Here is a 25,288-nt window from a genome sequence, read left to right as displayed (position 1 = left end):
AGCCTCTGTCCGTCCCCCCAAAATTAAAGGGGCCCACACAAGTCTGCTGTATTTACCTCAGTATGGAGAAATTTAAAAGACCGGAGGTGCATCTCCCTCCCAGGAGCAAGCCCACGCCTTTCTGGTCTCTCAGGTGTGCATCTCCTAACCTCTCAGGGAGCCCAGGAGACTTGCAACCAGGGGAGCAATGGGCAGTGGCAGCTCATTCTGGGCCAAACCCCTGAGCCTGTCTCTAAGGCCCCCTTTCCTCTGACTTCTCAGTGAGCCGAAGCAGCCTGCCTAGGCTCTCTCCTGTTGCTGCCTCTGTCCTAAGCCCTTCGTGGTCGCGCTGTCCCCAGCTTGAAAAAACGTACTCTCAAAATTAAAAATAAATAAAAAATAAATAAATAAGAGGCTGGAAAGAAGAAATCACAATGAGAAACCTGACTAGCCACTCCTTGGGGTAGCAGTCAGGCTGGTTAAACCAAGTACAGATTGATAACAGGGCAGGGTCCGTGGCTTAACTCTTGCTGGGAACCCAAAGCCTTTTCACTTGAGTGGGAACATTATCAGGCGACAGAAAAGGGAAGTTTCCAGAAGTCCTTGATATGGAAATTCATGCACTGGTAAAAGAGGATGAAATGCAAGGATTGATAAGATTATGAAAAATTTTTAAACAACCTTTACGCTAAAAAAAAAAAGAATGTATGTCAACTAATTGCATTTTACTTGATTGCATTATGAAAGTAGAAGTTATATCTCATTGGGGAATTGGGACACTAAGGCTGTCAATTCTTTCTTTTAACTGTTAGGGGGACGGGCGCAAGAAGGTAGTAGCAACTTTGCACCCTCTTGGGTCCATGGGATTGTTTAATACCCACCAGAATGTTCTATATAGCTCAACTCCATTTTATTAACTCACCTTACTCAGCGAGATAGATAACAGAAATACAATTAGTAACATTTGTGCTAACCACACTCAAGGAAGGATGAGGTCAGGGAAATAAATCTCATTTTAGGCACATCAGCGGAAAGCTGATGAAAATTCTACTGATCCTCCCCTAAGACCTCCCCTAAAATTCCCGCCTTTAGAAAACTGATAAGAATCCTCCAGACAAAGACCCAGTGCGGGCTCTCTCTGAAGCCTATCCCTGCCTTTCTTCCCTCTCAAGGATGCATATTTTATTTTATTAATTAATTAATCAATACCTCCATTTATTTAGATATTTTTTAAATTTCTTTCATTTGTTTTGTAGTTTTTTTTTAAAAAAAATATAGATCCTGCCCTAACCGGTTTGGCTCAGTGGATAGAGCATCGGCCTGCGGACTGAAGGGTCCCAGGTTTGATTCCGGTCAAGGGCATGTACCTTGGTTGTGGGCACATCCCCAGTAGGAAGCGTGCAGGAGGCAGCTGATCGATGTTTCTCTCTCATCGATGTTTCTAGCTCTCTATCCCTCTCCCTTCCTCTCTGTAAAAAATCAATAAAATATATTAAAAAAAATATAGATCCTGTACATATTTTGTTATATTTATTCCTGTTAGGGCAAAAATAGAATATTGGGGACGAGCTATAATTATAAGAAATTTGAATCCTGCTCTGGTGACCGTGATTGTTCTGCTCTGACTAGAGAAAGGACATTCTAACCTGGGTGAGAATTGTACGCCCTGGGACATGGGAGCTAACATCGGAATGCAGTCCATCCTCCTTTTCTGAGAACTGCCATCATCATGGAAAGATTAACAACCTCCTTGCTGAAACAATCCCAGAGGCATCCCGCCCTTTGCAACCCCCCAGCCCTCACCCACAGCTGGCATTTCCTGTAACCTGTGACCATTATACCTGGCCTACTTCCCCATGCCTGTAATTCCTGCTTTCCCACGTAATCTTTGTCCTTCTACCCAATATAAGCATCAGGGGAGGGGTAGAGCAGATTCTCATGCATGACTTGCTGCTCTTCCATACTGTCAGCAGTATTGGAATAAACGCTCATATATGATTCAACCCTGTCTCTGCTTACTTAGCTCAACTAGTGACAGGCAGCCTGGACCCATTGGTTGTCTGGTTTCATTCCTAAGTACTTATCTTTTGGGGGCTGCTAAACTCTAAGGGTCCCTATAAAACTTGCATCCAGGGGAGCAATGAGTAGCAGCAGCTCATCCCAGGCTAAACCCCTGAACCTATCTCCAAGGCCCCCTTTCCTCTGACTTTTCAGTGAGTCAAAGCAGCCCTGCCTGGGCTCACTCCTTTCCTACAACACCAATGACCAGGTGCACAGATTCGTGCACATTGAAAGGAAAATTAATTAGAAGGTGGCTGATGGGGTGGGACTGGGTGAGACAGGCCGGACACACCCTGGAGCCAACCTCCCCCGGTCCATCCCCAGCATCTGTGGAGTGAGCAGGGGATGGTGCGGGTAGGGTCCCTAGGCCAGCCTGCGGGGATCGGGCCAACACCAGCTCTCAGACATCCCCCAAGGGGTCCCGGAGCGTGAGAGGGCACTCTGCAAGTTTGCTGTTGTACAGGGTGTGGAAGGCAAATGCAAAGGTGCAGTAAACCAGATTTGGGGCCGACAGTGTCCCAGCAACAACATAACCCACGGCTGAAGGTGGAATTGCATGGCCTTGTGAGGAATCGGGCTCCCTCCTCTCTGGTTTTGGGGTGCATCACCCGAGAACCACTGCTGCCAAGTCACTGCAGCTCAGCAGCTCCTGCATTGTGTGTCTGCCCCTTGGCGGTCAGTGTGCCTCATAGCGACCGGTTGGATGGTCAGACACTTAGCATATTAGCCTTTTATATATATATAGATTTCTAGAGAACCAAAGCAGAGCACCACCTAGGCTCTCTCCTGATGCTTCTTCTATCCTAAGCCCTTCCTTGTTTCACTGTCCCCAGCTTTAATAAATGTACTCTCAACGTCACCTGGACTCATGCTGGAAATCTTTTCTGTATGAAGTAAAAAACCCCACACACTACTGACCAGCCTGAGGCAGACCCGTCCTGGGCCTGGTTCCTTTCCAGTGACATCTTAACATATTGACTCTTCTTACTTCTCCATTTATTTAGATCTTCTTTGATTTATTTCATTAGTTTTTTTAGAAATATAAGTCCTACACATATGTTGGTATATTTATTCCTAAGTACTTATCTTTTGGGGACTGCTAATGCAAACTGTATTGTGCTTTTACTTTAAAATTCCAGTGGTTTGTGGTAGTATATAGGAAAGCAATTGGCTTTCATATATTAACTTTCTATCTTGTAATCTTTTTTAAAAAAAAAATATTTTATTGATTTTTTACAGAGAGGAAGGGAGAGGAATAGAGAGTTAGAAACATCGATGAGCTGCCTCCTGCACGCCCCCCACTGGGGATGGACCCGCAACCAAGGCACATGCCCTTGACTGGAATCGAACCTGGGACCCTTGAGTCTGCAGGCCGACACTCTATCCACTGAGCCAAACCGGTCAGGGCTATCTTACAATCTTGCTATAATGCTTATTAGTTTCAGGAATTGTTTTGTTGATTCTTTGGGCACTGCTGTCATCTGTGAGCAAAGACAGTTTAAATTTTTCCTTCCAATCCATATACCCTTTGCCCCCTTTTCTTTGCATAAGCTAGGATTTCCAGTTTGATGTTCAGTAGAAGTAATGAGAACAGATGCCCTTTCCTGGCTGTTGATTTTAGGTGGAAGGCATCTGGTTTTTCACCAGTATGTATGATGTTAGATGTAGATATATATTTTTTGTAGATATTCTTTATTACTTGAGGAAGTTTTCCTCTATTCCTAGTTTGTTGGTTGGGTGTTAATTTATTATGAATTGGCATTGAATTTTGTCAAATGCATTTTTCTGCATATGATTTGATCATATAGTTTTCCTTCTTAACCTGTGTGATAGATTACATGTCACCTAGTGACTTCGTAGCACAACACATTTTTACCAAAATCAAGTTTATGTGCCTGATGCTTCAAAAGGCCAACCCTGAAAACATCAGAGTTTGGAGTAAGAAAAGGTTTATTGATCCAGGAGGTGTGAACCAAGAATATGGGAGATTTAATAGTGCCTCAAATCCATCTTGCCCACCGGACTAGGTTAAGGGTTCTTAAGGGGCTAGGGGAAGCAGGCATATGGAAGCACCGGTGGGGCAAGTTTTTTAAAAAAAAATTTTTATGTTTTTATTTTTAATCCTCACCTGAGGATATTTTCCATTGATTTTTAGAGAGTGGAGGGAAGAGGGAGAGACAGAGAGAAACATTGATGTGAGAGAGACACATAGATTTGTTGTCTCCTGCACACCCCAACCAGGGCCGAGGAGCCTACAATCAAGGTATATGTGTTGTAATGTACCCCTCGAATCACAGAAGGACGCCTCAAGAAGTCAAATGAAAGAGTCACATTTATTGCAATCCGGGACTATGAGGGGCCATTCCCAAATCTCACAGTAGCCATTTGGTCACAGTTCCAGGGTTATATAGGCAAAAAATCACAGAGGTATTGATTACATCTCAGGGTTTGGAATGAGGCACCTGGCTCACAAAAAAAGCAGATTACAGAAGCAGAATTAAGCATGTTAATTACAGTTTCGGGTCTCGGGGTCACTGAATTGACAGAAATACATTATCTAGAGCCCTCGGGTCTCCTGACCACTGAGTTGTCAGGACAATTTAGAATAATTGTGCTGTTCTGGTCTCGGGACCACTGAGTCAACTGGAACGCACCATCTGTGGCCACGAAAACAATTTAGGGTAATTGTGCTGTCCTGTTTCCCAGGTACAGAAGAATGTGCTTCGATAACCAGTAAGATCACAATCAATGGGATAGTCACTCAATCAATAAGGCATTCAATCGAATGGGATGATTTATACAATTCAGAAAATCAAAATAACCTTTCTATTGTTAAGCCAAACAACAGGGTTAGAGTTAAACTACAGTTTCAATCTGAAATGATTGCTACCATACTTCATATGCCTTTGACCGGAATTGAACCTGGGACCCTTCAGTCCACGGGCTACACTCTATCCACTGAGCCAAACAGGCTAGGGCTGGTGGGGCAAGTTTTACTTGGAGGACCTTGGATCTTGGCCATTTATTGTAAGGGGCAACAGCACCGGGTCTCCCTGGACAATGGATCCTTCACTTCTGAAAGGATTCCAGTGTTCAAGTTCTGTTATTGATAGATCCTCCCTTCCCCCAACTGGTGGGCGGAGTATGACGTAACCTGCAGCCCAGAAATACCTGAGTGACTAACCAGGTACCTTATATGGACTACACATTGGACCACCAATCCACACCTGCCAAATACCCTCAGCCCTTGTCCTATATGGACAATGCAGTAAGCCACCAATCAGTGTGCGCCGAGTACACTAAGCCCCCCACCCCTTCCCATTCTGCCCCTCAAAAGGCGTGCCCACCCCTGCACGTGCTGCTGTTCTCCCCTTGCGAGACATCCCGGCAGGTCCTTCTCCTCTAATAAAGCCTGTAGTCCTGGTTTTTAGGCCTCTGTCTGATTTTTCAGTTATGTCCTGTGTGTGTGGAGACTGGTTCCGGGTGCAACTGGAGGTCAAAGTTCTCTCCTCTCCACATGCTCCGGCTGCATGACTTGATTTTGGTCTGTTGTCTCTGAAAAGCAACTCAGTATCTTCTTAAATAGGACAGGACCATTTTGAGCTGGTTCTGCAGTTACAGCATCGCACACAGACGTACTGTAACCATTGTGCTGCTATTACCTACAACATTCAGGGCGGTAGCATGCTGTACAGTGTTGTAGCTTAGGAGCTGCAGGGGAACAGAACTTGTCACACCAAAATGTGTCTCTTTAGCATATGAATGATTCCAGACTGGTCACTATTAAGACACCAAGAAGAAACCCTTTGTAAAAGACACATTTGTAAGGGCAACCTCTATTTGTGAAACTGTTTTCTTTGCTGTACCAGGAAGAGGGTGATGGCCTTATTTCCAGAAATGCTTATGAATGCAGAAAGCAACTTAAATCTGCACAACAATCTCACCTTTGTTTAGTATGCGTTTCCTGGCAACCTCCCCTAACTGACTATCCCCACCCCTAACGTCTTCTTTTGGTTAATCTCTTTCCATCCCCCCACCCAAAATAAAATATTTTGTTTTACCTTCATTTATTTCTTCTCTAACACTCTTCTTTCCTTTATCTAGGTTTGATTTTTGGATTTATATAATTTTTCTTCTCTCCGAAGAACTTTCTCTAACATTTCTTGTTAAAAGGAGGAACAGGTAAAAGAATAACAGATTCTCTCAGGTTTTATCTGAGAAACCTCTATTTCTCTTTTACTTTTAAAGAATAATTTCATTGGATACTGTTGAAATACAAAATTCAACCCTGCAAATTAAAAGATCTAATTGGTTTTATGAAGCGATTCATGAATCCCAGCTAGCAGCTAGAAGGGTGCTCTGAGGTTTTATAGAAAGAAGGGTGGGCCTTGGCCGGTTTGCTCAGTGGTTGGAGAGTCAGCCCTCGGACTGAAGGGTCCCAGTTTCGATTCTGGTCAAGGGCACATATCTGGGTTGCAAGGCTCAATCTTTGGCTCTGGTCGGTGTGTGTGTGGGAGGCAACCAATCTCTGAGTCTCTCTCACAGTCTCTCTCACATTGATGTCTCTCTGTCTCTCTCCCTCCCACTCTGTCTAAAAAAATTAAATGGAAAAAATACCCTCAGTTGAGGGTTAATAAACAAAAAGAAAGAAGGAGAGAAGGGTGGGGCAAGGGACCTACTAACAAAAGAAAAGTACAATGGAACATCCATTCTTGAACTTAATTCGTTCTGGAAGGGAATTGCTTGAAAACTGAATCCTTTTTCCCCATTAGAAAGAATGTAAATTGAATTAATTTGTTCCAGACTCCCAAATGATTCCATTTTAACCTTCCTTATATACAGTGCATGTCCAATATACCGTTTAATCTATAAACAAACACTTCTTGTCTTAAATTTGTCAAACGACCCCCTCCTAGCCTTAACCTAATCACTTCCAGGGTGTCTGTCAGGAGGTCAGTGTGCGGCATCTTTGCTTGCTGTCACTGGCTAACTACTTTTCATGTATCCAATCAACAACAGTTTTCTACCTCTTCAATTGCCTGTGACCATTGTATCTTTCACACCATTGGCAACATTAGCACTCTTTTAAATATATCTCACATTCAAAGGCTGTTAAATCACATTGTTTATCCATATCTTCTGAAAAAAATCACTTCTACTGTCGTGGTAAACAACCTGCTTCCCTATTTATAATGGTCTGTCCCTCAAGCAACTTCAGCGTGAAATTATAGCTAATTTGCCTACAAATGTCAGGTGATCATAATAATCTGGACACTCAGAAATTGGTGCACAGGTAGGGTCCCTAGGCCTGGCTAGTGATCAGAGCCGATCTGTGGGACAACAGGCGGGCGATCAGGGGGGTCCCTGCTGGCACCCGCCTTGGCTGGCCTGGGGCCTGAGTGCTGGGGGCAGCTCCTGCATTGAGTGTCTGCCCCCTGGTGGTCAGTGCATGTCATAGAGACCAGATGTTCTGCTGGTCGGTCTATTTGCATTTTAGGCTTTTATTATATAGAACTAGAGGCCCGGTGCACAAAAATTTGTGCACTGGCGGGGGGGGGGGGGGTGGTGTCCCTCAGCCCCACTTGTGCCCTCCCACAGTCTGGGACCCCTCGGGAGATAACGACGTGCTGGCTTAGGCCCACTCCTGGGTGGCAGAGGGCAGGCCCAATCCCTAGGTGCAGCCCCTGGTCGGGCTCAGAGCAGGGCCGATTGGGGGGTTGGGGCGCCGCCCCCTGTCACACTCAAGGCAGGGTCGATGAGGAGGTTGCCGCGCCACCCCCTGTCATGCACAGAGCATGGGCCCATCAGGGGGTTGGGGTGCTGCCCCCTGTCACCCACAGAGCAGGGCTGATCAGGGGGTTGGGGAGCTCCCCCTTATCAGGCACAGAGCAGGGCCGATCAGGGGGTTGGGGCGCCTTCCCCTATCACTAACAGAGCAGGGTGGATAGGGAGGTTGTGGCCCAGCCCCCTGTCACACACAGAGCCGCAGGGCGATCAGGGGGTTTGGGCGCTGCCCCCTGTCACGCTGCTCCAGGGGCCAGGAGGCCTCGTGGCTCTGCTGATCCCAGTGCTAGGAGGCCTCGCTGCTCTGCTTGACACAGGGGCAGTGAGGCCTCGCTGCTCCGCTGATCCTGGGTTTGGGAGGCCTCGCTGCTCCGCTGATTCTGGTGCTGGGAGGCATATTACCCTTTTACTATATAGGATAGAGGCCTGGTGCACGGGTGGGGGCAGGCTGGTTTGCCCTGAAGGGTGTCCTGGATAAGGGTGGGGGTCCCCACTGGGGTTCCTGGCCAGCCTGGATGAGGGGATGATGGCTGTTTGCAGCTGGTCACACCCCCTTCAGGGTGGGGGTCCCCACTGGGGTGCCTGGCCAGTCTGGGTGAGGGGCTGAGGGCCGTTTTCAGGCTGGCGGGCGACTAAAGCTCCCAACCTGTCCTTTTTTACTTTTTTTTTTTTTATTCTTGGATTTATTTACCTTCTATGGCTGTCACTGGAACTGAGAGACGGCTTTCTCTCTGAGGCTCAGCTCCAGCTCTGAGATCTCGGCTGCTGAAAGCAGGTATCTGGTTTGTTTGGGTTCTATAATTGAAACACTGTTTCAACTCCAGCTCTGAGGCTCTGGTGGCTGAAAGCAGGTTTCTGGGTTTTTTTAGCTTCTATAATGGCAACAATGTTTCTTAAACTGCCAGCTCAGAGCCCAGCAGTGGCAGGCGGGGAACGTTGGTTTCCTCCGTCACTGAAGCAAGCAAGCCTCCTGTTCGCTTCAAGCTGCCTGGCTGCTGGCCGCCATCTTGGCTGGCAGTTAATTTGCATATCTCGCCGATTAGCCACTGGGAAGGGTAGCGAGGTTACGGCTAATTACCATGTTTCTCTTTTATTAGATAGGATATATATATATATATATATATATATATATATATATATCTCAGAGAGGAAGAGATAGAAACATTAATGAAGAGAGAGAATCATTGATTGGCTGCCTCTTGCCAGATCGCCCCCTACTGGGGATCTAGCCCACAACCTGGGTATGTGCCCTTGACCATAATTGAACCTGAGACCCTTCAGTCCACAGGCGCACACTCTATTCACTGAGCCAAACCAGCTAGGGCAATATTAGTACTCACTTATTTATTTATTTATTATTGTTTAAAGTATTACACATGTCTCCTTTTTCCACCATCGACCTCTCCCCGGCCACTTCCACCTCCAAGGCAAGCCCCCCCACCCCAATGTCCATGTCCATTGGTTATGCTAATATGCATGCATACGAGTCCTTTGGTTGATCTCAACATTAGTACTCTTAAGACTGCCTCTTTATGTTTAAAAATTGTGCTAATTGTCCATTTTGCCAGCAATAAAAGCAAAAAAGCCCACAAAAATATTCACAGCACAATTTCCTGAAACATTAGGGGTAAACTGACTCATATTGGCGCATTATCTCCTTTGTTTGTGGCCTGAGAGACACTTTTGTCATGCGGATGCATCAGCATGAAAGGGTTGTTAGGCCGAAAACCAAAGCTTGCTCAACAACTGAGACATTTTTTCCGTGAACAACTTGGTCAAGAACCAAACTATTTGAGATGGCAGACTTTCGAGAACGGAGGTTTGACTATATTACTTCTGGGTCAGGACACCTTCTTTGGAGGGAAGGGACTGACTGGCAAGGGTTTTTATCATGCAGATCGTCTCTTCTCTTGGTGGGGGATGGAGAGGGCCCAAGGAACATTGCTGGTGCTTGACCAGAAGTTCCAGACTGGTTGATAATGTTTCTGGGAGAAATTGAAACTACAGTTAGATCAGGTATAATATCTAGGTTTGGTATTATAAGCTTTTTGCAGGAGTAATAACATTTGGGCCTGAGGTTTTCACTTGAACAACACAGACTTCTGGATTGGTGTTATTTTCCCCTTCCAACACTAAATATTTCCTTTTTAAAAAATGTTTTTATTTTAGAGAGAAAGGGAGAGAAAGAGATTGTTGGGGTGGGGGGGGAAGAGAGGGAAAAAGAGAGACATCTATTTGTTGTTCCACTTATTTATGCATTCATTGGTTGATTCTTGTATGTATGTGCCCTGACCAGGGATCAACCAGCAACATTAGTGTATTGAGATGATGTTCTAACCAATTGAGCTACCCAACCAGGGCCTCCAACACTAAATATTTTACCCCATTTTCTTCCTGTTCACTTGGTTTCTGATGAGAAGTTAGACATACTTTTACCCTTTTCTCCTATAGGTAGGTGTTTTTCTCCTCTAGCTTCTTTCAGGATTTTCTCTTTGCCTTTTGTCTTCTGCTTTTGTTTGTTTCTTTGGTTAATCCTCACCCCAGGATATTTTTTCCATTGATTTTTAAGAGAGTGGAAGAAAGGGAGGGGAGAGAAAGAGAAAGATCGATGTTGAGAGAGACAAGTCAATTAGTTCTCTCCTGCATGTGCCCTGCCTGAGCCCAGGATTGAACCTGCAACCCAGGTACGTGCTGTAGACCAGGAATCGAACCCTTGACCCTTTAGTGTAGATTTTTTTTGGTATTATGATGGGTGTTCTCAAAACTTCCTGGATCTTTGGTTTTGTGCTGTCATTAATTTTGGAAAAGTTCTTTAGATATTTCTCGACTCTGTTCTTGTTCTTCTTCTGGTGTTCCCATTATGTGCATTTTATCTGTTAAAATAGTCCTACCGTCCTCATGCTACCAGAAAGGGGACCAAGTCCAGGTCAGGTCTGCCTCGGGCAGCCATAAAGAATGAGTCCTTGACTTCCTGCAGGAAAGATGTCACAACACGAGTCCAGGTGATTTTGAGAGCACATCCATTAAAGCTGGGGACAGTGAGACGGGGAAGGGCTTAGGATAGAAGCAGCAGCTCAGGCTAGAGCAGCTGCTGTGGCTCCCTGGAAACATATGGGAGAGAAATGCGCCCAGGTGGGGCTACCGGCTCACTGGAAAGTCAGAGGCTGGAGGAAGCAACAGGGGAGAGCGTAGGCGGTCCTGTGCTTTGGCTCTGTAGAGGCGTTAGAGGAAAGAAGCGAGCCAAGGCGGGGCTGCTGTCAGCTCAATAAAAAGTCAGAGAAAAGGGGGCCCTGGAGACACGCTCAAAACGTAGGCCCAGGCCAAGCTGTTGCCCCCCGCTGCTCCCGGGTTGCAGGTCTCATGGGGACCCTTGGAGGTGAGGAGAGAAAAGTGAAGGAAAGATGTGCTCCTGGGATGGAGAGCAAGCCCTGGGTCCTCCGTCCAGTGGGTTTTAAAGCCTAACCAGTGTGGCTCAGTGGATAGAGCATCAGCCTGGGGACTGAAGGGTCCGAGTTCGATTCCAGTCAAGGGCACATGCCTGGATAGCGGGCTCGGTCCCAGCATGGAGTGTGCAGGAGGCGGCTGGTCAATGATTCTCTATCACTGATGTTTCCATCTTTCCCTCTCCCTTCCTCTCTGAAATCAATACACATACATATTTTTAAAAAAGTAAAGCCTGGGAATTTAGGGGAGTTCTAAGGGGAGAATTGCAGTAGAATACTCATCAGTTTTACACTTATGGGCCAAAATGAGATTTAGTCCCTTAACTTCCTGTGTCCTTGGGTGTGGTTGGCACAAACGGCAGTAATTGAATTTCTGCTATTTCTCTCCTTGAGTAGAGTGATTTAAGCTATTTACCATCTGGTTGGAGAAGAGTGTAAACTATTTACTCTGAAGTGTCCTTGGTGCCCTAGCTGGTTTGTTTCAGTGGATAGAGTGTAGGCCTGTGGACTGAAGGATCCCGGGTTTGATTTTGGTCAAGGGCACGTAGCTTGGTTGCAGGCTCCTCCCTGGCCCTGGTCAAGCAACCAGTCAGTGTGTCTCCATGTTTCTCTCTCTCTGTCTCTCTCCCGCTCCCTTCCTTTCTCTAAAGAAAACAAAACCAATTAATGAAAAATGTTCTCAGGTGAGGATTAACCACCCCCCCAAACAAACAAACAAACAAATAAACAAACAAACACCTGTCTCAGTTTTCCTATTCTACTTGTCCTGGCTTACTCACTCAGATATTCTGTTTTTGTTTTTTATTCTTTTTTTCTTTACATTTCAGTTTGGGAAGTTTTGATGGGGGGAAGAGCACTTAATAAGAAAGAGCTGCCTAGCTAGTTTGGCTCAGTGGATAGAGCATCAGCCTGCAGACTGAAAGGGCCCGGGTTCGATTCCCTGTCAGGGCACATGCCCAGGTTGTGGGCTCCATACCATGTGGGCATGCAGGAGGCAGCCAATCCATGATTCTCTCTCATCATTGATGTTTCTATCTCTCTCTCCCTCTCCCTTCTTCTCTGAAACCAATAAAAATATATTAAAAGAAGAATAGAGCCACAGTTGTTTAATGATTATTCACCTTACTGTTAAGTTTAATCGAATAATTGAATCATACCCCCCACCCCTGGGAACTGACCTTTAGACCAGTGGTTGCCAACCGGTGGTCCTCGGACCACTGGTGGTCCGTGAAGTCTGAGAGGTTGGCGACCGCTGCTTTAGGCCACTTCACACCAGACATTCCCTTTTGCTGAGATCACATTCTACTTGCTAAGACCATTGCCTTCTGCTCCCAACCTTCCCAGGATCAGGACCCTCCCAGAGAGTTCTCCACCCACAAAAAGCCTGCCTAGCGTCCTTAAAAAACCTCTGACTCCCCATCCCTGGGTGCTGGTGCCATTTTGGGGCTCAGCCCATCTGGTATCCAGAGGACCTATACATTTATAACCCTTACCACTTTGGCTTCGTGTGCTCCTCCTTCAGCGACCCTAACGCGTACTAACTATAGACAAGAGGATTTCTTGCAGACCCTGGGAAGTGAGAATGTGCTGCAAGAACATACATTTGAAAAGCAGACCAAGAACAGGACACTCTCTTTGCTGTGCCTGGACCCTGACCCCCACTCCGGGAGTTCTGCCTCGGAAGTGCTGACCATTCTCCAGCCCCAGGAACAGCTGAGCTATTTGTAACATCATAGATTAGCCGCCGTGTTAGCGGCCTTGGAGCGCCTTTCCCTGTTACACTTGCCGCTCGCAGCTGCACACAGTTATCTTCTCCCTCGTACATAATCAGCAAGTCGACAGAAAAAAGGGAGCTCAGAGTTTCAGGGTGACTGCCTGCTGTCCCCACACAGCTGGCATAATTGCAATAAACACTCATATGTGATTCAACCCTGTCTCTGCTTGATTTGGCTCAAGTATTGACAGGCAGCCTCAGACCTGCTGTGTCCAGTATCAGTCTCTATTGTTATATCTTGAAGCGCATTGATTTGGCCATGTCCAATCTACTGATATGGCTATCAAAGGCATTCTTTTATATATATACTAGAGGCCAGGTGCATGAAATTTGTGCACTTGGCGGGGGGAGTGGGAGGGGGGTCCCTCAGCCTGACCTGCGCCCTCTTGCAGTCTGGAAGCCCTTGGGGGATGTCTGACTGACGGCTTAGGCCTGCTTAGACACAGGGAAAGTGGGTCTAAGCCGTCAGTCGGACATCCTTAGCGCTGCCACAGAGGCGGGAGAGGCTCCTGCCACCGCTGCTGCAAGCTCACTAGCCATGAGCCCAGCTTCTGGCTAAGCGGAGCTCCCCCTGTGGGAGGGCACTGACCACCAGGGGCAGCTCCTGCGTTGAGTGTCTGCCCCCTGGTGGACAGTGCATGTCATAGCAACTGGTAGTTCTGCCATTTGGTCGATTTGCATATTAGCCTTTTATTATATAGGATATACACACACACACACACACACACACACACACACACACTAGAGGCCCGGTGCACAAAAATTTGTTCACTCAGAGGGGGGGAGGTCCCTCAGCCTGGCCTATGTCCTCTTGCAGTCTGGGACTCCTCAGAGGATGTCCACACCCCCTTTAGGGTGGGGGGTCCTCACTGGGGTGCCTGGACAGTCTGGGCGAGGGGCTGAGGGCCGTTTTCAGGCTGGCCAAGCCCCTCCGGTGACAGAAGCTCCTTTTTTTCTTTTTATTCTGGGATTTATTTACCTTCTATAATTGAAACTTTGTAGCCTTGAGAGGAGCTCAGAGCTGGCCAGGGCGGGCAGGAGGGAAGCTTGACTTCCTCCATCGCCAGGGGCAACCCACTCATGCTCGCTCCAGCTCCGTGGCTGCTGGCCGCCATCTTGGTTGGGTTAATTTGCATATAGTTGCTCTAATTGGCTGGTGGGAGTGGCTTAAAGCATAGTGAAGGCATGGTCAATTTGCATGTTTGTCTTTTATTAGTATATATATATATATACACATATATATATATATATATAGAAAGAGAGAGAGAGAGAGAGAGATATGGAAACATCAATGATGAGATAGAATCATTGATTGGCTGCCTCCTGCATGCTCCCCACTGGGGATCAACCGCAACCTGGGCATGTGCCCTTGACCAGAACCAAACCCAGGACTTTTGAGTCTGCAGGCTGAAGCTCTATCCACTGAGCCAAACTGGCTAGGATTCAAAGGCATTCTTTATTTCTGTTACAGTGTTTTTGATTTCTAGCATTTCTTTTTTATTCTTTCTCAGAGTTTCCATCTCTCTGCTTACATTATCTCTCTGTTTTTGCCTGTTGTCTACTTTTTCCATTAGAACCCTTAACATATTACTGATAGTTATTTTAAATTCCCTATCTGATAATTTCAAAAATCTGTCATATCTGAATCTGGTTCTTGCTTTATCTCTTTAGACTGTATATAAATTTTTTTAAAACATGCTTTAGATGAAAAAGGGGCCACAGACTAGACCTGACACACTCAGGGAAGGCCTGCCTGGTGGGCCTTACAGGCTCTGAGACCTAAAGGGTGGTCTGAAATGAAAACCTTCTAAAAGCAAGTCATGGCAGACAGTCACATCCCCGGCTTCCTGGACAAAGGGCAATCTTCACCTGAACTGAACCTGTCTATTGTCTGTTTGTATCTAAAATAACAAACTTTGGAATGTCAGGGTCATTTCCTTTTTCTAGACCCCTCAGGGCACACTCATTGTACCAGAGCAGAGACCACAGAACCCCTCATTATTATTGTGTTAATTGTTGACTGTTAACTATCCTATACCTACTAATGTAAAGAAGTGTCTATATCAGGGGTGGGCAAACTTTTTGACTCAAGGGCCACAATGGGTTCTTAAACTGGACCGGAGGGCCGGAACAAAAGCATGGATGGAGTGTTTGTGTGAACTAATATAAATTCAAAGTAAACATCATTACATAAAAGGGTATGGTCTTTTTTTTTTTAGTTTTATTCATTTCAAACGGGCGAATCCGGCCACGGCTGGTCTATATGTTTTATGCAATCCCAGAGATTTCCCTGCTTTGCTTTCTCCTGCCTCCCTAACCTATCACCAGTGGATTTTATGTAACCCCTTTATGACTTCCCCTTTCATTCTAATGTATAGAATAAGGTGCAAAATGGCCATTCTCTGGAGCATTTTCTGAATCCGCTGAGATTTTGCTTCCTGGCAATTGTCTGGCAGCAGCAATTTGGCTCAGATAAACTGATGAACATTCTTACAGGTTTGTGTTGGCAGCGATGACAACAGCACAAGGTGTTATAGACTGGAGTTGGCTCAGCCAACTAGGAAAGAATTCTGGCTAGGAAAGAATCCAGAGCCAAGACTCAACTGTATGAGAAAGGTTAATGTGAAAGTCGCAGAGCTAGGAGAAATGGGTGTAAAAAACAAGCTACAGAGGCAAAAGAAGGATCCTTGGAGTTTAGGAGTGAGGAAGGTCAAGGTAACCTGCCTGGGAGGAAGGGGAGGAGAAGAGGAAAGGCACAGGTGTGCTCCTGGGGAGGAGAGTGCACTGGGTCCTCCACCTTAAGGGCTTTTCAGGACAGAGATTGGAGGAGAGGTCCCAGGGGAGGATCTCAGTAGCAGATGCATCAGCTTTCCAGGTGTGTCCTTTCAGGGTCATGGTCTCCACTGATTGGTCGGTGCCAGGGGGGTCATTAGTCGATGCAGCTGGTCATGAGGTCCGCTGGCCTGTGGTGTCACTTGTCTGGTTTTGCTGCTTTTCTGGGCCTGCAGCTGAAACACAACTGAGGCCTAGATTGTGTTTCATGGGAGTCAGAACTTCCTTGTCCTGGGGCTTTAATGCTTAAGGGCTATCCTCCGGCCCCTCTGTTCCTCCTCTAAGGGGGTCTACCACATGACCAGTGACATTTCAGGTGAAGAAAGGTGGGGGGGGGGGGGGGTGTCCAAACCACGTGGCCAGCAATATGAAAGCTCAGGGGTCTAAATCGCATGGCCAGGGATACACTCGGGGAGGAAAGGTGACCCTGGGGCCAGGTCCTTGTTTTCCCCCGTTTGCCTGTTTCTAGGCAACTGGGGCTTTCTGCCCGGTGACCTCCTGTACCTGGCCTATTATTCTTGCTCTGTCTTGTCTAACTGCCTGCCACATTTGGACATTTCTTAAATGACAATGCCTTATAATTTTTGTTGAAAGTTGGACATGATGTATTGATGATAGAAACTGATATAATTAAGTTAGTGAAAGGTTTTATGTTATTCTGGGATGTAGCTGCGCTGTGTTTTTTTTTTTTTTTTAAATATACTTTTATTTATTTCAGAGAGAAAGGGAGAGAGAGATAAAAACATCAATGATGAGAGAGAATCATTGATTGGCTGCCTCCTGCACAGCCCCACTGGGGATTGAGCCTGCAACCCGCCCCGACCAGGAATCAAACCGTGGACCTCCTGGTTCATAAGTCGACACTCAACCACTGAGCCATGCCAGTCAGGCTGGGCTGTGTTTAATGTATACTATAGCTTCAGGGGCCTGAAGCTTCAATTGTTTCTAGTTTTCTCATTTCCCCCTTCTCTCTTGTCTTTAGTTTTCTCCAAGTGAAAGGATTTTTAAAGACAGAAAAGGCAGTTTTAGGGATGGGGGAGGGGACCCATGGGAGAGGAATAATGCCTATGTGAGGGGCAGAGACAGCTCCAAGCCAAACGATTGTTTATGTTACACACACAGAGGATGGAATGTTACAAGATAAGGGAAGAAGAAGGGGTGGGGGTGGGGGCACTGGGTGAGCTTTAAAAGTTGGGAACTGATACCATACAGGGATGAAAGGGAAAATAGCCAATTAGGAAAGCACAGGGGACATAAAGTATGGAAAGGTCCAATTAGAAAGTGTCGTGAACAGACAAAGAGCTTCCGGCATTTATAAACCTGCAGACAAAGAGACTCAGAGGACTAGCTTTTCCCCATTTTTCTCCATGTGGGGACCCCTCCCCAGGGGGAGTTTGTATATGCTTGCAATAAACTTCCAGACTTTTGTTTAAAAATCTTTTAGGCCACAAATTTATCCTTCCAACTTCCTGAGACGAGAACCTACACGGAGAATCCGAGCTTGCCATTTCGTGTCTCACAAGGGGGAAATGAGAAAACTAGAAACAATTGAAGCCTCAGGCCCCTGAAAATTCTTTTTTAAAAAAATTGTGGGACAAAACCACATAATGTAAAGTTCACCCTCCCAACAGTTTGCAAGTTACAGTACAATTTGCAAGTGTACAGTACAATATTGTCAACCACACGCACATTGTGTGCAACTGATCCCAGAACCTCCCATCCTGACCAACTGAAACCCTACATCCACTGAACAACTTCTTCCCATTCCCTCCAGTCCCTGGCAACCACCATTTCGCTTTGTGTTTCTATGAGTTTGACTCATAGATACCGCATATAAGTCAAATCATACAGTATTTGTCATTTTGTGATGGGCTTAGTATTTCATTTAACATTAGGCCCACGAGGTTAGTATTTTTGTTTCTAAAATATTTTTATTGATTTCTTTTTAAGAGAGGGAGGAAAAGAGAGAGAGAGAGAGCAAGAGAAACATCGATGTAAGAGAGTTACATCAATTGGTTGCCTCCTGTGCTAGCCCGACCAGAGATGGAACCGGCAACTTAGGTATGTGCCCTGACCTGTAATCAAACCTGTGTCCTTCAGTGCACCGGGTGACATTCCAACCAACTAGGCCACACTGGCCAAGGCCAAGAATTTCTTCTTAAATAGAGTCTGTTTATTGCACCCGTCTCAGTTGTAATCCACTGTGATTATTCTGGATCCCCGTTGAAGTGGTAGTAAGGTATCGAAGCTTCTATAATCTTTTGATGAAATCTCAGATTTTTAAATTGGACCTGAGTCCATGGCCTAAACCAGGTTTCTATACAAAACAATATTTATAAAAATGTTTATTCATGCCCTAACCGGTTTGGCTCAGTGGATAGAGCATCGGCCTGTGGACTCAAGGGTCCCAGGTTCGATTCCGGTCAAGGGCATGTACCTTGGTTGCGGGCAGATCCCCAGTAGGGGGCGTGCAGGAGGCAGCTGATCGATGTTTCTAACTCTCTATCCCTCTCCCTTCTTGTCTGTAAAAAATCAATAAAATATATTTTAAAAAAATGTTTATTCATAAAACACTATTACTATACTGGCAATTGCTTCAGCATTTAGACTTTTTAATACGTGTGAGTTGAAGAGATGCTTGACCCTGGACTTTGCACCAACCGGCATATTTTCTATTCTTTTTCTCTCCTTTCCTATTATTATTATTATTATTTACAGCAGTTTGCTGCCCCCTTAAGGTTCTGTATTCTTGGCTGACTCAGTATCCCCTTTTCCACTGGTGCCTCCTCAATGCCTGTCTACCTTGCCATTAGCTCCTGGCTGAAGTGCCTTTTGAACGCCTGTACCTGCCTCGAGTCCTGACTGTGCTGATTCTGTCTGTTCACCTCAGTGACCTGAACACTACTCTCCTTGCTCACCCGCCCCTCTCTCCTGTTTCATTCCCTCACTAATCACTCATTCATGAATTACACAGACCTCTTATTTGCCAGCCTCTGAGCACACATACGTAGGCTTGCATATACCCCACCTTGTATCAAACGAGATTTAAGGTGACTTTTAAAAATATCTGCAATGCAGCAAGGTAAAAAAGAAAGAAAGAAAAAGAATGTCGGCCAGGGAAGAATTGCAAGGACCAGCAAACACAAATATTCCAGACAAACTTTGTATTCCTTAAACAGGTTTCCTTAGTTAAGAAAATGTCTGAGCCCCCTGGCATCTTTCCTCTTAAAACAGCATGAGAGGGATCACAGGACCCAGACCTGCTTTCCGACATGCCTTCAGACCCGCCCTCCTGTCTTCCTCCTGGTGGTGGTCAGCAGTCAAGGTGATAGAATGGACCCACGTGCCTGTGCTTAGGACACATACTAAGTCTTGACCGGCTCAAATCAGGCGTGTGTTGAGGTGCCCAATGGACGCAAGTGAGGGTGGGGGGGAAGGCAGTTTTGGAAAGGAGAACAACAGACCCATAGGAGACCCAGCCGAGGCCCGTGAGCTTCTCTGACAGCCTCCTTTGAGAGTCCTTTTAACATCTTGTCTCGGAACATCGTATCTTCTCAAGCTTCCAGGGCAGTTCTTTTGTAAGCAAGCTGTGGAGCGCTGAACAGGAATTATTAGAACAGAGCGCAGGGATCTGCTGGTAGGGAAGCTCTCTGGAAAGCAAAGACCCTTCTGAGAGCCCGAAACCTAACTCTGAAGTGGAGTCAAAGCAGGAAGAAGCTTTTCGAGAGCTGTGAACGGATCATCGTCAAGAATTCTTTTTATTTTTTATTTTATTGATTTTTCACAGAGAGGAAGGGAGAGAGATAGAGAGTTAGAAACATCGATGAGAGAGAAACATCGATCAGGTGCCTCCTGCACACCCCCCACTGGGGATGTGCCCGCAACCCAGGTACATGCCCTTGACCGGAATCGAACCTGGGACCCTTCAGTCCGCAGGCCGACGCTCTATCCACTGAGCCAAACCGGTTTCGGCCATCGTCAAGAATTCTTAAAAGATCCTCCACTCCCAGGCCTCAAACCGCTGGTGGGTTTGCAGGACGCAGGAGTAAGACCAGATCCCAGCATTCCTGGGCCCTCTCTGTCCCCTAGTGGTTAAATCAAGAAGGACACACCCATGAAAACTTGGCATCTCATTCCTCCTATTGTCTTTTGTGGCACTTGACCCATAGGGGTCACTCCAATATCAAATGAAGGAAGGAAGTAATTCCTCAAACAGCACACACCTGGTGTGGGGCATAGTAACGGAAATAAAGCATGCTCTACGTAGCCAGGACTGCAGGACTAGTTGGGCTCAGGCAGGGAGAGCACAGGAAGAAGGCATTAGCTACATTGAACACAGAAGAGATTGCCTTGGAGCCTGTCTTCAAGGATGAGCATCTGCAGGGAGGGTGGGAGGGGAAATCAGACAGAGGACTAACATTCGAGGGCAATGTGCCACCTGTTTGGGGACCCAGGGGGAATGCGGTTGTGGCCAGAGAAGAGGAAATATCTTGAATTTGTTCCCGGTCTGGTGTGGCCCTTAGGTACTAGTATACTACTAAGGTCATGGAACAGAGAGTCAGAGCCAAATACACTAGTAAAACGTGTTCCAGGTCTCTGCTGCCACTCCAAAAATGGCCACTAGATGGCGCTTTTCTGCTTCCTGAGGTCTGGCCTTTGGCACAGTAGGCACCACCTGCGCCCTGGTGTACTAGAACCTGCTTATGGCTGGCTGCAGGCTGGTGGTTTGAGTTTCCTGGTGTGCCTGTAACGCCGCATGAGAAAAGACTGCTCTCCCTCTAAAATATCCAGTGCTTCTCTGAGAGAGGACAGACGTACAGAGAACAGAGTTCTGGGCTCGGGAGGAAAAGGCAATCCTGAAACAGGAGCAGCCAAGACAGTGTTGATCAGAAGCAAGAAGAAGAAAGCGGACCCTGCGGTGCTATGTCCAGGGCCACGGAAGGAGCGTTTCCCTAGGAGCCTGGGCACCTCATGCCATTATATAGGTGATGATTATGGGGGGTGGGGAATCTCAATTCCAGGGAGAAGGAACGGAGGCCGATGTCACATGCCTCCTGCCGCTGGCAGGCGTGCCTCTGTTTTCTGCCAGGTCCTTGGTGCGCTATCTGGAACAGCACCCCATGACCTTGCAGGGTCATAGCGTCAGGGGCTGGGGGAGTGATGCCGATGGGCGAAGCTGGGGGTAATTGCAGACCACAGGGAGTGCTGGGCTCGGTCTGGTGTGAGCCAGTCTCCTCTTGAAGGCGTCCCAAATCAGGGTTTCTTAAAACATTGTGCTGGCCTAACAGTGCCCATCTGCCAGCTGCGTACATTTAAAATGCCTGGTCCAGGGTGAAGCCCAAAGTTCCTGGCATGGGGCCCCTTCGCAGCTATTCCAGCCCCCCCCCCCCCCTTTTCATCCCCATCTCCCACCTCCTCCCATGCACTCCTGGCCTCCCTACGTGCCAGGCCCCTCCACAACCTTTGTCCAGAGGCCCTTTCTCCCTCCCCCACATCATTCAAGCGTGGCCCTCCCCTGCACTGGTGCGGGTACCTCAAAAGCTGAGACAGTCAGGACCAACACACCGCTTAAGTCCAAGGGGCAGCTTCTCTTTGGATTCCCTGAGAATGGCGCCCCCTGTGGTCCCGGGAGTTGTGGAACCTTGTCGCCAGGGCACGGAGTGGGCACTGAAAGTGATGTTACTAGGGTCACTCTTCTCTGTGGACACGCGTACGGTGGGCCACCAGATGGCGCTCCTCCACCCTTCTGGGGATCCCCGTCCACAGGCGGGCTGGTTGTGGCACTCTCGGATCATAGGATCTCAAGCGTCTCTTTATTCCACATGCCTGAGCCCAGAGGCCGGCCTTGAGATGCATTCTATCCCATTCTGCCCACAGCTGACCCTGACCACCCTCAGCCACAAATCCTTCCCACATGGACTATGTTGGCTCAAGAAATTGCTACCTGAGTCATCAGACCCTTTCATGATGCTTAAGCTGTCAAATACAGTCCTGTACATCCCACTTGCCAAGACCTGCCCTAGATCCGCTGCGCCCTCCTGGCTTGGGGAGGTCATGCACGAGGCCTGGCATCCAGGTGGGCCAGGCTGACAGTCTTCACAGGATGTGGCCAGGAGGTTCTGGAAAGACCCCTTCAGCAACACCCTGAGCCTGTGGCATAAGCGACGAGACAGTTATGGCTAAAGGGCCATTCATCTGCCTTGTTTCTGTTGCCAGAGGCCTCTAGGACTCTGAAAAGAAGGGGCTGGGGCAGCAATCTTGTTGGAAGAAGGTGTTCTGTGGGGTGTAGGGACAAGGGAGGCACTTACAGATTTGACTTGAAGCTTTGTGTGCTTAGTAAGGACACTGTTTTTTGTTTACTGGTGAGAGAGAGAGAAAGAGAGAAAGAGAGAGAGAGCGAGAGAGCGAGAGAGAGAAACATCAATGTGAGAGAGAAACATTGACCAGGGATTGAACCTGCAACCTATGCATGTGCCCTGACCGGGAATAGAACCCATAGCCTTTTGGTGCACAGGTTGACCCTCAACCAACTGAGCCACACCAGCTAGCAGTGATGGCGAACCTATGACACGCGTGTCAGAGGTGACACGCGAACTCATTTTTTTTGGTTGATTTTTCTTTGTTAAATGGCATTTAAATATGTAAAATGAATATAAAAAATGTAAATCTTTGTTTTACTATGGTTGCAAATATCAAAAAATTTCTATACGTGACACGGCACCAGAGTTAAGTTAGGGCTTTTCAAAATGTTAACACGCCGAGCTCAAAAGGTTCGCCATCACTGGGCTAGAGCTAAGGCTACTGCTTTTGCAGCTTAATCAAAACATCCACATTTTCTAGATGCATTTATTCACATTTATGTGAGGATATTATTATAGGTGTTTATTTAGGAGATTGATGAAGATGGTAGTGGGGAAAGTGTCCCTTGGTACAAATCGTGTCCTGGTGACAGGTGTGATGGTGGGCAGTGCTGGTGGGAAGCAAACTCTGGCGGGTTTATCACCCTGTTGGGCCACCCCAGGAAGGAGTGGCCAGCACCTGGTTTCTAAAGACCAACGGAGGAGAGACCCCACCGGACGAGAACGGGGAGGAGCTTCTTCCCTGGCATATGGTTGAGAGCAAGTACCCAAGGGGACCCAGGCAGGAGCTGCATGACTGAGCCTCACAAGTCAGCCAAATCCTATTGGTTCCAGGCAAGTCACAAGTCATTGGTTCCAAGCAAATCACAAAGCCAGGATGCAAGAGGCGGGACTTGGCCTCTTATGAGAGTGGCAAGGACACACTGAGGAAGAGCATATGGGATGGGATCTACTGTTGCTGAGAATTTGAAAAATACAGTTTGCCAGAGTTCATTGGAAATAAAATCTGCTAGGCTTTCCATATTTTTATTTTTTACTTTATGAATGACATCTTTTTTTCCTTTATATATTCTGATTATTGCTGCAATTGATTGATGTTTATTTTGTGATCTAAATAATCGAATAAAATGCAATAATTTTAACATTTATTTGTTATATCTTATTTTGATAGATTATTATATTATTTGTAATAATGACATTTTCTCTTTTCCTTTGCAATAATAATGCCTCTTACGTCCTTTAAAAATATGTTTTTATTAATTTCAGAGAGATGAAGAGAGAGAGATAGAAACATCAATGATGAGAGAGAATCATTGATTGGCTGCCTCCTGCATGCCCCTTACTAGGGATTGAGCCTGCAACCGGGCATGTGCCCTGATTGGGAATCAAACCGTGATCTGGTTCATAGGTCCATGCTCAACCACTGAGCAAGACCGGCTGGGCTCCTTGCGGCGTGGACAATTCACAACCTTATCTCTTTCCTGTTTTTAATAGGGGTCACTCCAGTGTTTCACAATTAAGTATGTGGTCTGTTAGTAGGAACCAGATATATTTATATTCTATTAAGAAAGAATTCAAGTATTATTTTTTGCCAAGACATTTTTAAAAAGCAGATATAGTTGTTGAAATTTGTAAAAACTAACTTTTGGGCTCATATCAAGAGAAAAAAATATGTTTTTTTCTTTTACTAATTAATGTGCTAAATTATGACAATAACTTCCTGATATTAAAATGTCCTCACATTCTTGTAATGAGCTTTAATTAGCAGCATTGTCATAGTATTATGTTAATATACTTCTGCATTAAATTTGCTAGTATTTTACTTAGAATTTTGCAATCATATTCACAGTAGATTTTATTTTCAAGATTATTTTGGCTTTGTAAAATCTATTTGTAGGCATATGTCCTTTTCTAGCTACTGAAACAAATTGTGAGATATTGAAGTTATTGCTTTCTTGCAGCTTTGAAAGAAATCATCTGTGAAGCCATCTGGGCCTGGCACTCTTGAAGTGGTACCAGCATGCGAGCCTGCATGCATATGTGTGCAATGTTTGTTATTCAGTGCATAAAAGTTTATGGATGTTTTTAAAATAGTGGACTGCCAATATTAAACAACACTCCTTAATTATTTACTTTTTCTGGCTTGAATTTCACTTTGTTTGATATTAACACCCTAATCTTACCTTTCTGAAATTGTTGCAGATATAAGTTCCTTGAAAAGAAAAGAAAAAAGATTGGAAATAGTTTTGATCTAGTCTGAGAGTCTTTTACAAGGATTTTAAAAAAAGTATATTTACGGTAAGAAAAATCTCTTTAGTTTTATTTCTTGTTCTTGAAACTTTCTTTCAAAAAATGCTTCTTTGTTTAGTCCTTTGTTTATCATCTTTCTTAAGTTGCGTTTTTAAAAAAAATTTATTACATAGAATTGGACTCAGCTGCATATAACAGAAAATCTTCTGAAACCCAGTGACTTAAATATCATAGACACTATTCCTCTTCCTCACGGAGACGTCTGGAAGTAGGCAACTCAGGCCTGGTATGAAAGCTCTGAGGTCCCAGGCTCAGAACTGAGGTTCCTCCCAGCTTCCTGCCCCACCATCCAGCATCCAGTTTGCCTCCCAGCCCTGGGTGGGGGTGGGAGCTGGGCTTCTGTGTTCCTGTGTTCCCTGCTGCTGGCCAGGTCTGGTATGGCATGGACTGGTGCCTGGATCCCAGGAGACAGTGCCTGTTGGAATGCAGCTGCCTGTGAGGATAAAATGGAAAATCAGTCTCAAGCACTGTGATGATCAATTTCACCTGCTAACTTGGCTGAATATGCATATGGTGCCCAGTTATTTGGTCAAACACAGTCTAGATGTGGCTGTGGAGGTGTTTGGTAGATGTGGTTAATATTGAAGTAAAGAAGATTACTCTCCGTAATGTGGGTGGGGCTCATCTAATCAGTCGAAGACCTGAGGGGCAAAAATGGAGCTTTCCTGGAGCAGAAGGAATTCTGCTTGAAGTCTGCCATGAGGAGGAACTGCCTGACCTGTTCTATGGATTTTGGACTCATCACC

The sequence above is a fragment of the Myotis yumanensis genome, unplaced genomic scaffold (genome assembly GCF_028538775.1).
Source record: "Myotis yumanensis isolate MYYU_CA2020_CCGP unplaced genomic scaffold, mMyoYum1.0.hap1 SCAF_11, whole genome shotgun sequence".
Lineage (NCBI taxonomy): Eukaryota > Metazoa > Chordata > Mammalia > Chiroptera > Vespertilionidae > Myotis > Myotis yumanensis.
The sequence above is the reverse complement of the archived record's forward strand: the minus strand, read 5'-3'. Positions refer to the sequence as shown.